Source organism: Peromyscus eremicus, chromosome X, assembly GCF_949786415.1.
Source record: "Peromyscus eremicus chromosome X, PerEre_H2_v1, whole genome shotgun sequence".
Lineage (NCBI taxonomy): Eukaryota > Metazoa > Chordata > Mammalia > Rodentia > Cricetidae > Peromyscus > Peromyscus eremicus.
The window spans coordinates 131759944-131775121 of record NC_081439.1 but is presented as its reverse complement, the minus strand read 5'-3'; the positions used below and the strand labels follow the sequence as shown (position 1 = coordinate 131775121).

The window sequence follows — 15178 nt, the reverse complement described above, 5'->3', positions numbered from 1 at the left end:
GAGCTTGCCTTCCTAGGCTTTCTTTTTTTCTTTTTTTTTTTTTTTCTTCTTCGAGACAGGGATTCTCTGTGTAGTTTTGTGCCTTTCCTGGATCTCACTCTATAGACCAGGCTGGCCTCAAACTCACAAAGGTCTACCTGCCTCTGCCTCCCAAGTGCTGGGATTAAAGGCGTGCGCCACCACCACCCGGCCCAGGCTTTCCTGACAGCTTTACATTTGGTCAAGTGCAAACCTATGGCCCTAGGATGGAGAATGTGGGGAAGGCTGGATCGGGGATGCTATAGCCATGGAAAGAAACAAATGCATTGCAGACGTGTTTGGTGGTATAGACATAGGATCTTGAAAGCCTGGTATCATATAGGTGCAGGTGGCAGAGATGGTAGAATTCAGGAGCTCTACCCTGGGATGTCCTTTCTCTACAACGGTCATCATAGAAAGAGTGCATGGAGATGAGGAAGAAAGATGGAGGAGCCCACATGCATCAGGGGAGATGGTTAATGAGGCCTTCTGGATATGGAATGACAGCTTGGCTTGGGGTGACCTGAGTGCTGATGGTGCTTTATATAGAAAGTTCCCAGCCAGGGCTGTTACACAGAGAAAGTCTGTCTTGAAAAAAACAAACAAACAAACAAACAAAAAAGTAAGAAAGAAGGAAGGAAGGAAGGAAGGAAGGAAGGAAGGAAGAAAGAACGAACACTTCTAGCCAACCAGAGCTATACAGTGAGAGCCTATCCTGAGTAGTAGGAAAAAAGAAAAAGAAGAAAGCACAAATATCTTCAGTTCAATTTTGGGAATGTTTCCTACCTCTTTTGTCACAGAAGAAAGCACATCTATGGACAAGCAGCCTCATTCTCTGGAACTACACATGTGAATTGCCTGCACAGGCTTCTTTCATGCCCTCTGAGCAGTTGGGAGCAGCTGCAGCTGGTAACATCAGTGACCTATGTTGACTCCAGGAGGGAATATCTTACGCAAAAAGAACTATGCTGCTACAGTCCTGCATATGGCTTGTTCCTCTTAATAGCACCCTTTGTAGATGTGTCACCCTGCTCTACATGAGTCCTCCACAGAGCAGCTGTATGAAACTCTTATTTATAGGTAGGGAAGCAGCCTCTACTAGTCTGGTGCCATCTCCTGACTGTGTGCCTGGGTCTCTAGATGCTGGCAAGGGACTCACTGGTCAGAAGAGATACGGACTTCCTGCCTCTCCCACTTCTACTGTACATGTGGTGTCTTCAATACCTCCAGTGCACTTGAAATTTTAAAAAATATTTTATTTTATATGTATGGGTGTTTTACCTGCATGTATGGCTGTGCTTTACATTTGTGCCTGGTGCCTAGAGAGGCCAGAAGAGAGCATCAGATACCCTGGAAGTATAGTTACAGACAATTGTGAGCAGCCATATGGGTGCTGGGAATAGAATCTGGGTCCTCTGCAAGAGCAGCCAGTGCTCTTAACTACTGAGACATCTCTCCAGCCCCAAGCATTTTTTTTTTTTTTTGAAACAGGGTCTCACTGCATAGCCTTGGTTGGTCTAGAACACAATCTGTAGACCAGGCTGGTCTCTAATTCACAGAAACCCTCCTGCTTATGCTTCTTAAGTGCTGTGATTAAAGGTACAGGCTACTGTACCTGACAGAGCTGGAGTTTGTGATAAGATTTTTTTCTTTTTTAAACTTTTTAAAAAAGATTTATTTATTATGTGTACAGTATTCTGCCGGCATGTGTCCCTGCAGACCAGAAGAGGGCACCAGATATCATTACAGGTGGTTGTGAGTCACCATGTGGTTGCTGGGAATTAAACTCAGGACCTCTGGAAGAGCAGTCACTGCTCTTAACCTCTGAGCCATCTCTCCAGCCCTTGTGGTAAGATCTTAATATGGATTTTAAGCACTAGGGTTAAGAGAAAGAAAGGCACACAGAAGAAAGTAATCCACACCAGAGATTGTAAAACACTATCTTGGGCTTGCTTTCTTTCTTCCTTCCTTCCTTCCTCCTTCCTTCCTTTTTCCTTCCTTCCTTTTTTCCTTCCTTCCTTTTTCCTTCCTTTCCTTTTTCCTTCCTTTCCTTTTTCCTTCCTTCCTTCCTTCCTTCCTTCCTTCCTTCCTTCCTTCCTTCCTTCCTTTTTTTGTTGTTGTTTGGTTTGGTTTGGTTTTTCGAGACAGTATTTCTCTGTGTAACAGCCCTAGCTGTCCTGGAACTCATTTTGTAGACCAGACTTGGCCTTGAACTCAGAGATCTGCCTGCCTCTGCCTCTCAAGAGCTCAGATTAAAGGCATGCACCACCACTGCCCAGCTTCTTGTTGGGATTTATGTTGTCTTTCTTGGACTACTAGTTTCTTTCTTTCTTTCTTTCTTTCTTTCTTTCTTTCTTTCTTTCTTTCTTTCTTTCTCTCTCTCTCTCTCTCTCTCTCTCTCTCTCTCTTTCTTTCTTTCTTTCTTTCTTTCTTTCCCTTTTTTGGGACAGAATATCACATAGATCAGGATGGCCTGAAACTCACTGTGTAGCCAAGGATGACTCTGAACTTCTCATCTTAAATGCTTCCACCTCCTGAGTACTGACATGACAGGTGTGTGTCATGTCCTGTTTATATGGTATATGAGAATCCAGCCAAGAGCTATAGGCATGTTGCAGGCACTCTATCAAGTGAGCTGAATCCACTATTTTTGTGTTTTTCTTGAGACAGGATCCAACTGTGTAGCTCAAGCTAGTCTCAAAACTTATGATCCTTGATTCTCCTGACTACCTCTTGAATGCTGGAATTACAGGTGAGTGCCACTGGGCCTGACTTGACTGCTAGCTTCTAGTTTCTTCATCTTTTTTTTTTCCAGACAGGATGTGAAATTTATTACTGAACATGATTTAGTAGGGTAGTGGAGAGCACCACAGTAGACCACCTCAGGAGTGCAGGGCCCGCCAATGCCCAGGGGACCATGATTGGTGGTGTATTTAACCCCACAGCCATCAGGGATGAGTCACTTCTCAGTGTCCATGTCTTTAGATCAATCTGCATTCAACTTAGCAAAGACCCACCTCTTTGAGATGTGGGTCTGGAGAGAGACAGATGGAAAAAAAAAAAGAAACTCAGTGAGGATGATCAGGGCAAGAAAGTGGGAGGAAGGGGCTTAATAACACCACTTGCCTTCTGGCAGTCAGAGAGCTTTAAGTTGGCTTTCAACTTTCAACATAGGGCCTCCATCAGATGTTCCTTATTCTGAAGCGTGATTCAAGGGGACACGATGGCCTGGACAATGAGAACCCTGGCCGTGGTAACCTGAGGCACCACAAATACCTGTCTGGAGCCTAGACTGAGGACAACATTGAGATCAGAGACTTGAAAAGCCATCAGAAAATTGTCTCCCAGGTCCCTTAGGGTAGCCTATATAAGCAACAGGGTGAATTCACTCCAAAAGAGTGTGCTGTTTGTACACCAGGCCCCCATGGGGGAAAGAGATCTGGTCAGCTTAATTGTTTGCGTGCGTGTGTGTGTGTGTGTGTGTGTGTGTGTGTGTGTGTGTTAGTTTTTTGAGACATGGTTTCTCTGTGTAACAGTCCTGGAACTCGCTCTGTAGACCAGGCTGGCCTCAAACTCAGAGAACTTCCTGCTTCTGCCTCCTGAGTGCTGGGATTTAAAGGCATGTACTGCCACTGCCTGGCTTTTATGTATATTTTTGTGTGTGATCCCAGACCCTCATAGAGGCTAGGCAAATGCTCTCTTGCTGAGCTATATCTGCAGCCTCTGTATGTGTGCTTTGGCATTTTTGTTTTGTTTTGTTTGAGACAGAGTCTCACTCTGTATTCTAATACAGCCTCTAGACTGGTCTTGAATGTCTAATGTCTTAGCCTCCAGAGTGCTGAGACTACCATCACATCTGATGTGAGCAGCCTCCTCTGCCACGTGATCTTGTCACTAAGATGCTCTGCTTCCCCATGGGCCCATAGCAATGTCTAATATATTACCAAGGGTCACTATCTGGATTCAGTGCTTCCAGGTTCTTGGTGTCTTATTCAAGGAATTGAAATAGGCACACAGAGGGTGCAAAGTTGCAAGGAGACTATTTAAAAGTGAAGCAGTAGTACAAATAAAAAAGTAAGCTGTCAGGGCTGGAAAGGTGGGTCATCAGTTAAAAGCACTACATGCTCTTCAAGAGGGCCTGGATTAGATTCCTAGAAATCCACAGGATAACTCATGACTGTAACTACAGTTCCTGGGGATCCAATGTCCTCTTCTGGCCTTCATGAGCACCAGGTATGTATGTACATGGTATGCAGAAATATATGCAGACAAAACACCCATACACATAAAAATAATAAAATTAAAATTAAAACAATGACAAGTATTTATGTATAGTGTGAAGAATTTAACTTAATTAAAAAATATTTTCTTCTTAATTATGTGTATGCTGAGGGAAGTGCAGGTGGCTGAGGAGGTCAGAAGAGGGCATCCGTTCCTTTCAAGTTGTGAGCTGAACTGTCTTCCATAAGAGCATTTTGTACTCTTAACTGATGAACCTGCTCTCCAGTCCTGAGCTTCTTTCTTTTGCATGTAGGTAACTGGTTTTGCTGAAACTATTTTGTTTTAAGCTCCCTGAAACTATTTTTAAAATAACTGTCTTTTTCTAGTTTGTAGTTTTGATATCCCTGTCAAAAGTCATGCTACCATATACTGGGGAGATGTTTTTCTGGACTCACTATTGTGTTTCATCAGTTTCTCTCTCTGTCATCCAGTGCTTCACTGTAATATATGTTACTCAGCAGTATTTGGAATTTGAGAAGTGTTTTCTGACTCTGTACTGCTTTTTCCAGAATTGTTTTACTTATTTGGAACTGTCTCTTGAGATTCCATATGAAGTTAGTATCAATTGTTATAAGTCAATTTTTAGTTGTGGTTTTGTCTTTTTTTAGGTAGGGGGCATGCTGGCATTGAACCAGAGCTTTACACACATTGCACTGCAATCTTTGATACCTTGAGGCAAAGTTTTGGAAGGGAGACAGGGTCTCTTTCTCTGTAACTCAGATTGACCTGGTAGCTTCCCAGGCTGACCTTAAACCTGTGATCTTCCTTGCCTCATCCTCACAAGGGCTGATTATAGAATGTCAATACACCTCTTCACCTTTTTTTAAAAACTGGTACTGGAGATTGAACCCAGGGCATCTTGCATGGTGGCTGTTAACCAAGGCCACATCATTTTTAAAGCTCCTCCATTTTGATTAAACAATGACAATTCCCAAAACTAAATAATTTGGTTTCCAAAACTAAAGTAACTTGTTTTTCTAGATTCTTGCCCTCCCTGTTCCACTGACCATCTCCAGTAAAAGCCATGAGAGATGTTTATCGGTCACCTGACATTCTTTAACTCACCACTCACTTTAGCTCTCCAGGTATTCCTAGCAACAGCAATCCATAAGGCAAAAACAGGGAAATTTTCAGTTCTCTTTCCCTTTTCCTTTTCTGCCCTACAACTTACCTATCTTATAAAAGATCTGTAGACTCTCTGGATCTTACAGTAGTGATCCACCTTCTTTTTTTTTTTTTTTTAATAACTAACTTAATTTCACAAATCAGCCACAGATTCCCCCGTCCTCCCTCCTCCCACTCCCCAGCCCTCCCCCCCAATCCACCCCCCCATTCCTACCTCCTCTAAGGCAAGGTCTCCCCTGGGGAGTCAGCCCAGCCTGGTAGATTCAGTTGAGGCAGGTCCAGTCCCTTCCTCCCTACACCAAGGCTCAGCAAAGTATCCCTGCATAGGCCCCAGGCTCCAAAAAGCCAGCCCATGCACCAAGGACAGGTCCTGGTCCCACTGCCTGGGGGCCTCCCAAACAGATCAAGCTAATCAACTGTCTCACTTATCCAGAAGGCCTGGTCCAGTTCCACGGGGGGGGGGGGGGGGGGGCTCCTCACCTACTGGTTCACAGTTCATGTGTTTCCACAAGTTTGGTTATTTGTCCCTGTGCTTTTTCCAATCATGATCTCAATATCTCTGCTCATACAATCCCTCCTCTCTCTTGCCAATTAGACTCCCAGAGCTCCACCTGGGGCGTGGATCTCTGCATCCACTTCCATCAGACACTGGATGAGAGTTCTATCATGACAGCCAGTCATAAGTGGATACTAGATGTAAAGCAAAGGATAACCAGACTGCAACTCACAACTCCAGGGAGGCTACCTAGTAAAGAGGACCCTAAGAAAGACACAGGGATCACCCAAGGACAGAGAAATGGATGAGATCTACATGAGCAAACTGGGGGTGAGTGGGGGTAATGAAGGGCAAGGGTCGAGGGAAAGAGAGCTTAGGGGAGTGGGAGATCCCAGTTGGATCAGGAGCAGAGTGGGAGAACAAGGAAAAAGATACCATGATGAATGAAGACCCCAGGGGAATAGGAAGAAGCAGAGTGCTAGAGAGGTCCCCAGAAGTCCACAAAGATACCTCCACAATAGACTGCTGGCAATGGTCGAGAGAGTGCCTGAGCTGACCTGCTCTGGTGATCGGATGGCTGATCCACCTTCTTCAGGTCTTTTCCTGAATAAAGCCTGGACTGTAGCTGAATTGCTCCTTCCCTTGTCTGCCTTTCCTTCTTGCCAAACTTATGGCAGGCAAGTGCTCTACCACTATTGTTTTCACTTATGACATGCTCTTACTGAGTTACCCACACTGGCCTAGAACTCATTGTATAGCCCATGCTGACCTCCAATTCCTGACCCTCCTGCTTCCATTTTAAATTTTCTTCTTCTTATTTAATATTATTGCTATTCATTTTTATTTTATTAGTGGTTTACCTTCATGTATGTAAGAAGGACATGTGCCTGCAGGGCCCAAGGAAGCCAGAAGAGAGCATTAGAGCCTGTAGATATGGAGTTACAGATGGTTGTGAGCTGCCATGTGGGTTCTGGGAACTAAATCTGGATCATAAGTACTGTTAACCTCAGAGTCATACTCCCTTAAAGTATTTTTTGTTTTCTCTTTAATTTTTTTTATTTTATCATGTTTGCATTTGTGTGTGTGTATGTGTGTGTGTGTGTGTGTATGAGAGAGAGAGAGAGAGAGAGAGAGAGAGAGAGAGAGAGAGAGAGAGAAAGATGAAAATCAAACAATAAAATTCCTTTTCTTTTGCTAGGTTGTCCCAGGGCCCTTGTTACTCAGCCATTATTAAAGGAAATCCCAGAATAGAGGGGAGCTATCCACAGACAGAGGAACACACTTCCACTTCCTGCAGCCTCTAGGAACTAGATCATTGCTTTCTCATCTCCAGACTGCTAGGTGTAAAGGAGGCGTTAGTACAAAGCTTTTTTTTTTTTTTTTTTTTTTTTTTTTGCTTTGTTTTCCGAGACAAGGAGTAGCACTGGCTGTCCTGGAACTCACTCTGTAGACCAGGCTGGCCTCAAATTCACAGAGATCCTCCTACCTCTGCCTCCTTAGTGCTGGGATTAAAGGTGTATGTCATCATGCCTGGCACAAAATTCTTTTCTTCTACCATGTGGGTCCTGGGAACCAAACTCAGTTCATTAACCTTAGGCTTGATAGCAAGCACTTTTCTTTACTCACTTGAGCTGAGTCTTGAGGCCCAAGGTATAGTCCAGGCTGGCCTCCAATTTGTAATCCTCCTGTCTACCCCTTTTCAACATATCCTATCTGCATGAATTACCACAACTGGCATGCTTTCTTTTATTATTTATTTAGTATTATTAAAGTTAACTTGTCAAAAATAGGTGCAGGCTTACTGTTCAGTTAGTCCCATCACCCCAACACAGGGCCCCACACCTCCCAGTGAAGCACTCCAGCATGGAGCCACACCCAGCTCTGACCGTCTGCTTTCAACTGGAAACATGGTTCTTTCATCTTGTTGAAGTCATATACTTAAGAGAACCGAAACCCTTTCCAGGAGTCATTTGAAGAGTGATAATGAAGCTAGACAGCTGGAGAACAGCATCTCCTATACCAGGTGTGAGGATTCTGTCCTTAATTACATCATCAGCCTGCGACAGCGTCCCAGCCTAAAAAGCGGGTGGGCCCACTGTGTGTCCCTCTCTTTCCTTTCCGCTCCTTCTTTCCATCTGTCCTCTCTCTCTCTCTCTCTCTCTCTCTCTCTCTCTCTCTCTCTCTCTCTCCCTCCCTCTCTCCCTCTCTCCCTCTCCCTTCCTCCCTCCCTCCCTCTCTCCCTCCCTCTCTCTCTCTCTCTCTCTCTCTCTCTCTCTCTCTCTCTCTCTCTCCCCCCCCCAATAAAGCTCTAAAAAGGTAACCATGGCTGTGATTCTTCCAATCAGCACTCTTCTCCGCCGGCATGGCTGCTGCCAGCGACGGCCAGCCACGAGCAGCACGCCCTTTACCCAACACCAGGGAGCCATCATGTTGCCTTTTTCTTCATACCACAGAGCCAAAACTCTGTCTTTTTTTCTTTGTATTTGTCCTAATATGAATGCAGAGCTGAGAGATGGACTATATTTAGTGTGGCAATAGATTTTTGGTTTGTTCTTTTTTTAAAAAATATATTTATTTTTACTACTTTTAATTATGCCTAGGTGTGTGTGTCTGCATGTGGGTATGTAAATGTGAGTTCAGGTGCCCCAGGAGTGGCCAAAAGCAATGGTTACACTGGATCTGGAGTTACAACTGAGCCACCTGATGAACTCAGATCTTTTGGAATAGTACCAAGTGCTCTTAACCATACAGCCATCTCTCTAGGCCCTGGTTTGTTGTTGTTGTTGTTTAAATTATCAAACTAGAGTCACAATACAATGGATCTCAAGAACTTGTTCATCTTATAACTTAAATTGCCCCATTTAGCTGACATTTTCCCCATCCCCTTTCCACCACTACAACTACTTGTCAACTATCATCCAACTCCCTGCTTCTGGGACTTTCCAATTTTCTGTTTGTTTGCTGGAAATTGAACCCAGGGCCTTGCCCATGCTCTACCACTGAACTACACCCCTAGTCTAAAAGTTCAACTTTTTAAGCCTAGGATGTCCCTGAATTCCTTCCTCTTGTCTCTGCTTCCTAAATTTAGGGATTACAGGCATGAGCCACCACGTCCAACAAGTTCAACTTTTTTACATTCCACACTGTTGGGAGCACAAAGGTCCTTGCACATGCAGAGCACTAGGGAACTAGGAATGTTAAACACAGAGGCCTCTTCTCAATGGAAGAGATAAAATACCGGTTTTCCTGCCCCAAAGGCTAGGAGTGGATATTGTTAATGACCTGGTGACCTTTTTGCTATCTGTGGCAGCAGACCTCACCCACCTTTTACTATAGAGGCAGAGCTCACCCAGATCCCCTGGAATGTTTATACCACACTCTCCCTCCCTAGCTCTCAATTAACAGAACTTTTGGAGCCCACAACTAACTCAGTTTCCCAGTTTGAATCTGAAGTCTATTCTGAGTCAATAGAGTTCAAGCTTGTTTGCTCCAAGGCTGTGAGAAAGTTCTGATTAGTCCACAGAGTCTCCTTGAAGGACTGTGAGAAAATCCTGATTAGCCCACAGAGCCTCCTTGAAGGGCTATGAGAAAGTCCTGATTAGCCCACAGGAAGGAACACACTATCTAGCTAGATGTAGGCTGCTGATGCCAGCCACAGGTACATTGAGATAGAAAATGAAACTCCCTGCTCCTTGACGCAAGGCAGGATAGATAGTGGTTGAATGCCTGTGCTGTGCATTGTTCTACCTCTGTCCTTCAAAACTGTATATAAGTTGGCTGTGAAATAAACTTGGGGCAGTCTGGCATTGACTGGCAGACCTCTGACTCTTTTCTGTCTTCTTCATTGTCTCTTCAATCTGCACGCCTCTACCCAGCTACCCAGCTGACTGTCAGCAGGCCTGACACAGAACCCATCCTTAGGGGTGATGTCACATGTACTTTATGGCCTGCTGACCTCTTTGCTATCACAGCCAGAGACCACTAGATTCTTTAGCTATAGAACCCACCCTTGTGGTCACATGTACTTTGTAAAGGAGTTTCCATGTAGTCACATCTTAGGCTTCATTGTGCACCTGGAATTAGAATGATTGTTGCCTGGAAACCTGGAATAGGAATGATTGTTGACTGGAAACTTTCCCCCAAATTGTACTGTGTTTTAAATATGCTGACAATGAACCACCTGTCATCAGACTCCCCAAAATCTGATCCAGGCTGATGAAGTCAATCTGAACCGAGTTTTCATTCTCACCTCTTCTTGGATAACTGCCTGCATTGACACCTACAGTCCCCTTCACCACACATAGGTAAAAGCATGTGGGGCTTGTTTTTCTGTGCCTGGATTATTTCACTTAATGTCCTCTGAGTTCTTGCATATCAGAACACATGATAGGAATTTGCTTGAACGTTCCATTACACTACACTCACCTTCTTTCTATTTCTTCTCTTATTTGTATATTTTAGACAGGGTCTCACTATGTAGACCAGACTGGCCTTGAACTCATAGAGTTCCACCTATATCTGCCTCCTAAGTGCCAGGTGTAAGGATTATGTCCTTAATTACATCACCAGCCTGCGATGGCATCCCAGCCTAAAAAAGTGGGCGTGCCCTCTCTTTCCGTATTCTCCCCCCTCCATGTGGTCTTTCTCTCCTCTCTCTCTCTCTCTCTCTCTCTCTCTCTCTCTCTCTCTCTCTCTCTCTTTCTCCCTCTCCCTCCCTCTCTCTCTCCTAATAAAGCTCTAGAAAGGTAACCATGGCTCGTGATTATTCCACCACCTCAACATCCAGCGCACTCTTCCATCAGCATGACTGCTGTGGGCGGCAGCCAGCCATGAGCACTGCTGCCTAACCAACATCTGGTGCCGTTCAGACTCAGATCAACAAGACCTGCTGCCACTTGCTGCCACCTCCTCCCCCATCCAGCGAGACCACAAGACTGTGAGCACATTGTTCTAGTGGCTGTAGTCTGAGCTATATTCTTTGCGGCGGACTCCCCGGGGGTTGTCCTTGGGCTGCGCTGGCAATGGCAGGCACGTTTTAGCTCCTGACGAGGGGTCAATGCTGTCTCGGGTCCACCGTGGACCAACTGCAGCACAGCTGCAGTCCTTCCCATCCCTTGACAAAGAGGACGGGAACTTGAGCTGATTCATAGATCTCTCTCCACTCTCGAGGATGCCCGAGATTGGAGTCTGATCCCAGTTTGTTATTTTAATTTTTTATTTTTCTCTTGGCTACAGCCATGGGACAAAGGGGCGGATACATTTACCACTTACATTGGTGGATACCGGTAAATCTGGCTGCATAACATCTTTGCAGGAACTTCTGCCAGCAAATGGGCAAAAGCCATGGGACAAAGGGGCGGGTACCAGTAAATCTGGCCACATAACAGCTTCGTGGAAACTTCTGCCAGTGAACGGACAAATAAAAGAGTTACTTTATCCCCAAGCTTTCTACTAAAGTTCTAAACCCTTCTCCCTCCCCACTTCTGCCTCTGCCATGTGAAACCTTTTCTGTCTGACTTCCGCCAGCAGTGGGCGGGCTCAAATGGGCGGGCTTGGGTAGCTTCTACAACTCTCACCCTAACTCACCTTAACTCTACCCACTCATTCTCAAACTGCCTTTAAAAATACAGACAGGTCTGGTAGTGGCTAAGATCCATACAAATAAATTTACAGTAGTCAACATGGCTCTTAAGCCAAAAAATCAGCTTATAGCCTCAGACAAGTCTGCCAAAAGGATCTGTTTATAGTCTGCCTCCTGGCAGATCTTCCAAAAGCTGTCCATAAGCCACCAATCATCAGGAAAAAAAAAATTCAGGACACGAGTAAAATCCGGCTCTTGTTCCCCAGACCTCTTCGACTAAAACTTAAGCATCTGGAGAGCAAGGCTCCTGATCCCACAGGCAAGAGAGTCATCTGTGGCATTTAAAGTGTGCCAGGGAAGAGATAAAAGCCCGAAAACAAAATTGCCAAGTGCTGGCACTTGCTGACTCCCAAAAGCTGTTGGGTCCCTGTTTTAAGTGAGGAAAAGGCCACGGGCTAGTGAGTGCCCTGCCAGGTCATCTACAGCCTCGTTAAAAGTGCTGCCTAGAAAGACAACCAGTCAGCTGACTGCCCCCAGGCACCAAGACGCATGGGTACATCAAGGTAAGACCTTTAGCAGACCTAGGCTTGGCTACAGACATGGCAGGGAACCCAGAACGCAGCAGGGAAGTGATCCATTTCTTTCCTTCTGGACACCAGAGCCACTGACTTGGTCCTGGGAGTTATGGGATATCACCTCTCCTTTATTGTCGGGTACAGAGGACAGCCTTACCCACCTCACCAGATTTAATTGCACTTTCAGAGTTACTGCCTGTGTTTCTCACGTGCATACAGACAGGGCCCTGATTTTTGCCTTGTCCCTAATTCCAAAAAAAAAAAAAAATTCTCATGCACCACAAGCTTTTCTCTTCCCAGTTCCCTATTCTAACTCACTGTTCAGCTAATGGTACAGGACCACCACAGAGCCAGAGTCCAGAGATCATCAAGTAAGAAACTGTAACAGCTAAAAGGTATTTACACCCCCAGACTCAAAAGTGTCTGGGCGCTACAAAAAAGACTTTAATGTAAACATCTATTACTGTGAGATGCTTTTAACAATTGATCGCCTGTCTCCTGGATGCCAAACTAGTAAAGGAAACAGGTGCTTTAAAATAATCTGTCTCTGATAAAGCTTAACATGTTTCAAAATCCATCTGGACAGGCCAGATCTACCAACATAAAATAATAATTATTATTTTCTCTCTAAGCTTTTTCTCTGTGTCACCAGCAACTTGTCAGACAGAAGGTTCCCAGCCACAGCCAAGAGGGATATGTGTCTCCAGAACAATGGATGACAGATAGCATCCCACAACGCCTGTCTACTTCAGAAGACCCCCCTTTCCCATTCCCCCAAGAGCCAACCAACGTCCAATAGTCAGCTGGAAGCAGCTTTTGAGACAAACGACGCCCCTATTCCCATCTACCTGCTTTTTTTATAATAAGCAAAAGTCTGGGATGTAAGGATTATGTCCTTAATTATATCACCAGCCTGCAATGGCATTCCAGCCTAAAAAAGTGGGCATGCCCTCTCTGTGCCCTCTCTTTCCTTCCGCACTCTCTCCTTCTGTATTCTCTCCCCTCTGTTCTCTCTCTCTCTCTCTCTCTCTCTCTCTCTCTCTCTCTCTCTCTCTCTCTCTCTCTCTCTCCCTCTCCCTCTCTCTCCCAATAAAGCTCTAGAAAGGTAACCATGGCTCGTGATTCTTCCACCACTGCAACATCCAGTGCTCTCTGCTGTCGGCATGGACGCCGTTGGCGGCCAGTCACAAGCGCCACCGCTTAACCAACAAAATTTTCTTTCTTTTTTTGGTTTTTCAAGGCAGGGTTCCTCTGTGTAGCCCTTGGTGTCCTGGAACTCACTCTGTAGACCAGGCTGGCCTTAGATCCGCCTGCCTCTGCCTCCCAAGTGCTGGGATTAAAGGCATGTGCCACCACTGCCTGGCTGAACTTTTCTTTCTTTTTTTTTCCTTTGGTTTCTTGAGTCAGGGTTTCTCTGTGTAGTTTTGGTGCCTGTTCTAGATCTCCTCTGTAGACCAGGCTGGCCTCGAACTCACAGAGATCCACCTGGCTCTGCCTTCCGAGTGCTGGGATTAAAGATATGTGCCACCACCTCCTGGCCTGAAAGTTTTCTTTTTTAATTAAGTACATTATTATTATTATTATTATTATTATTATTATTATTATTATTTGTGTGTATGATGTATGTAGGAACACATATAGACCACAGTGCCTGTGTAGAGGTCAGAGGGCTTGTTTTGTAGCCCATCCTGAAGAATGTTCTATTTGTGTAAGATCTTACTCTGTAGCTCAGGCTGTCTTGGAATTCACTATGTAGCATAGGCTGGCCTCAAACTCACAGTAGTCCTCCTGCCTCAGGTTCCTGAGTGTCAAGATTACAGGCCTGGCTTAAGAATGTATATTCTGGAGCTGGGCAGTGGTGGTGCACATCTTTAATCCTAGCACTCAGGAGGCAGAGGCATGTGGATCTCTGAGTTTGAGGCCAGCCTGGTTCCAGGACAGGCTCCAAAGCTACACAGGGAAACACTGTCTTGAAAAAACAAAAAACAAGAACAAAAAAAAATAATGTGTATTCTGGGCCTCTTCTTGGGGGTCACTATGGGCAGCAAGATGGCATCTGCCAGCAGGGTTGTGCAGCTTCAGAAGCTTTGAGATCTGCCAGGCTAAACTATCACTCTTCTATAATTTCACAACATTCTACAGGGAGTATATCCCCAGCCACAAGATACTGCAGAAATAATAAAAACATGACCTCATTTTAAGTTTTAATTACTATTGTTAGTTATTATTATGCGGCGCTGGGTTATTCACTAAGAGGCACTATTTACCACGCGAGAAAAGCCACAAGGCATAACAAAACCCACTATAAGAGTTTATTAAGAGAAGGAACAGAGGAGAATGTGCTTAGGCCTATGGAAGATTGTGTATGGAGAGAGAGGAAGAAGGGGTGGAGGAGCCCGTGGCCTGCTTCTTATGGATTTCCCTGCACATGTGCATATGGGCTTACATAGCTACACCACGCATGTGCATAGATTACATGATCATGCTGCTCGCAAATTACGTGACCACGCAGTGCATGGATTACATAGGACATAAGGCCCTGGAATGACTAAGCCTCTTGCTTGGCTACTGGACAGTGCATGTGTGGTTATGTAGCTGGGGGAGTGGCCAGGAATTCCAACAGTGAGCTCCTTGGGCTATAAACTTGCTTGTCACAACAGAAAATACCTATTGTTTTACAAAGGGCTTGTCCCATCAGCTGGGGGAGTTTCACTGCTTCACATCACTGTCAACAACTGCCAGTCACTGCTCACACAAAGGTGATTCATTGTGACTTTAATTTGCATTTCCACAGACCTGCTCTGCCCCTGGTCCTATGCACAAGGTGAGGGAGATACACATGCCTCTCTGCAGTGTGTCTGTGTGCCTGTACCATGTGCATATATGTGTGTTAGGGAATGTTGAGACAGGTACTTGCTGTGCAACCGTGGTGCTTCTAAGTGCACCTTCTAAGTGCTGGAATTGTAGGCATGCACTACCACATCCAGCTTCTGGCAGTTTCTTTCTCCCTCTCTTCCTCCTTCCTCCCTTCTGCCCTTTTCCCTTCCTCTCCTCCCTCCCTCTTCCTCACCTCTCACATCAATTAGGTCTCAGGCCTGATAC

The 15178-nt window shown here is 45.2% G+C and overlaps 1 pseudogene; it reads right to left on the bottom strand.

Moving 5' to 3' along the window:
• Positions 1-3353: 3353 nt before the first annotated feature.
• On the bottom strand, positions 3354-3480 carry LOC131900284 (small nucleolar RNA SNORA70; annotated as a pseudogene).
• Between the last annotated feature and the right edge of the window lie 11698 nt (positions 3481-15178).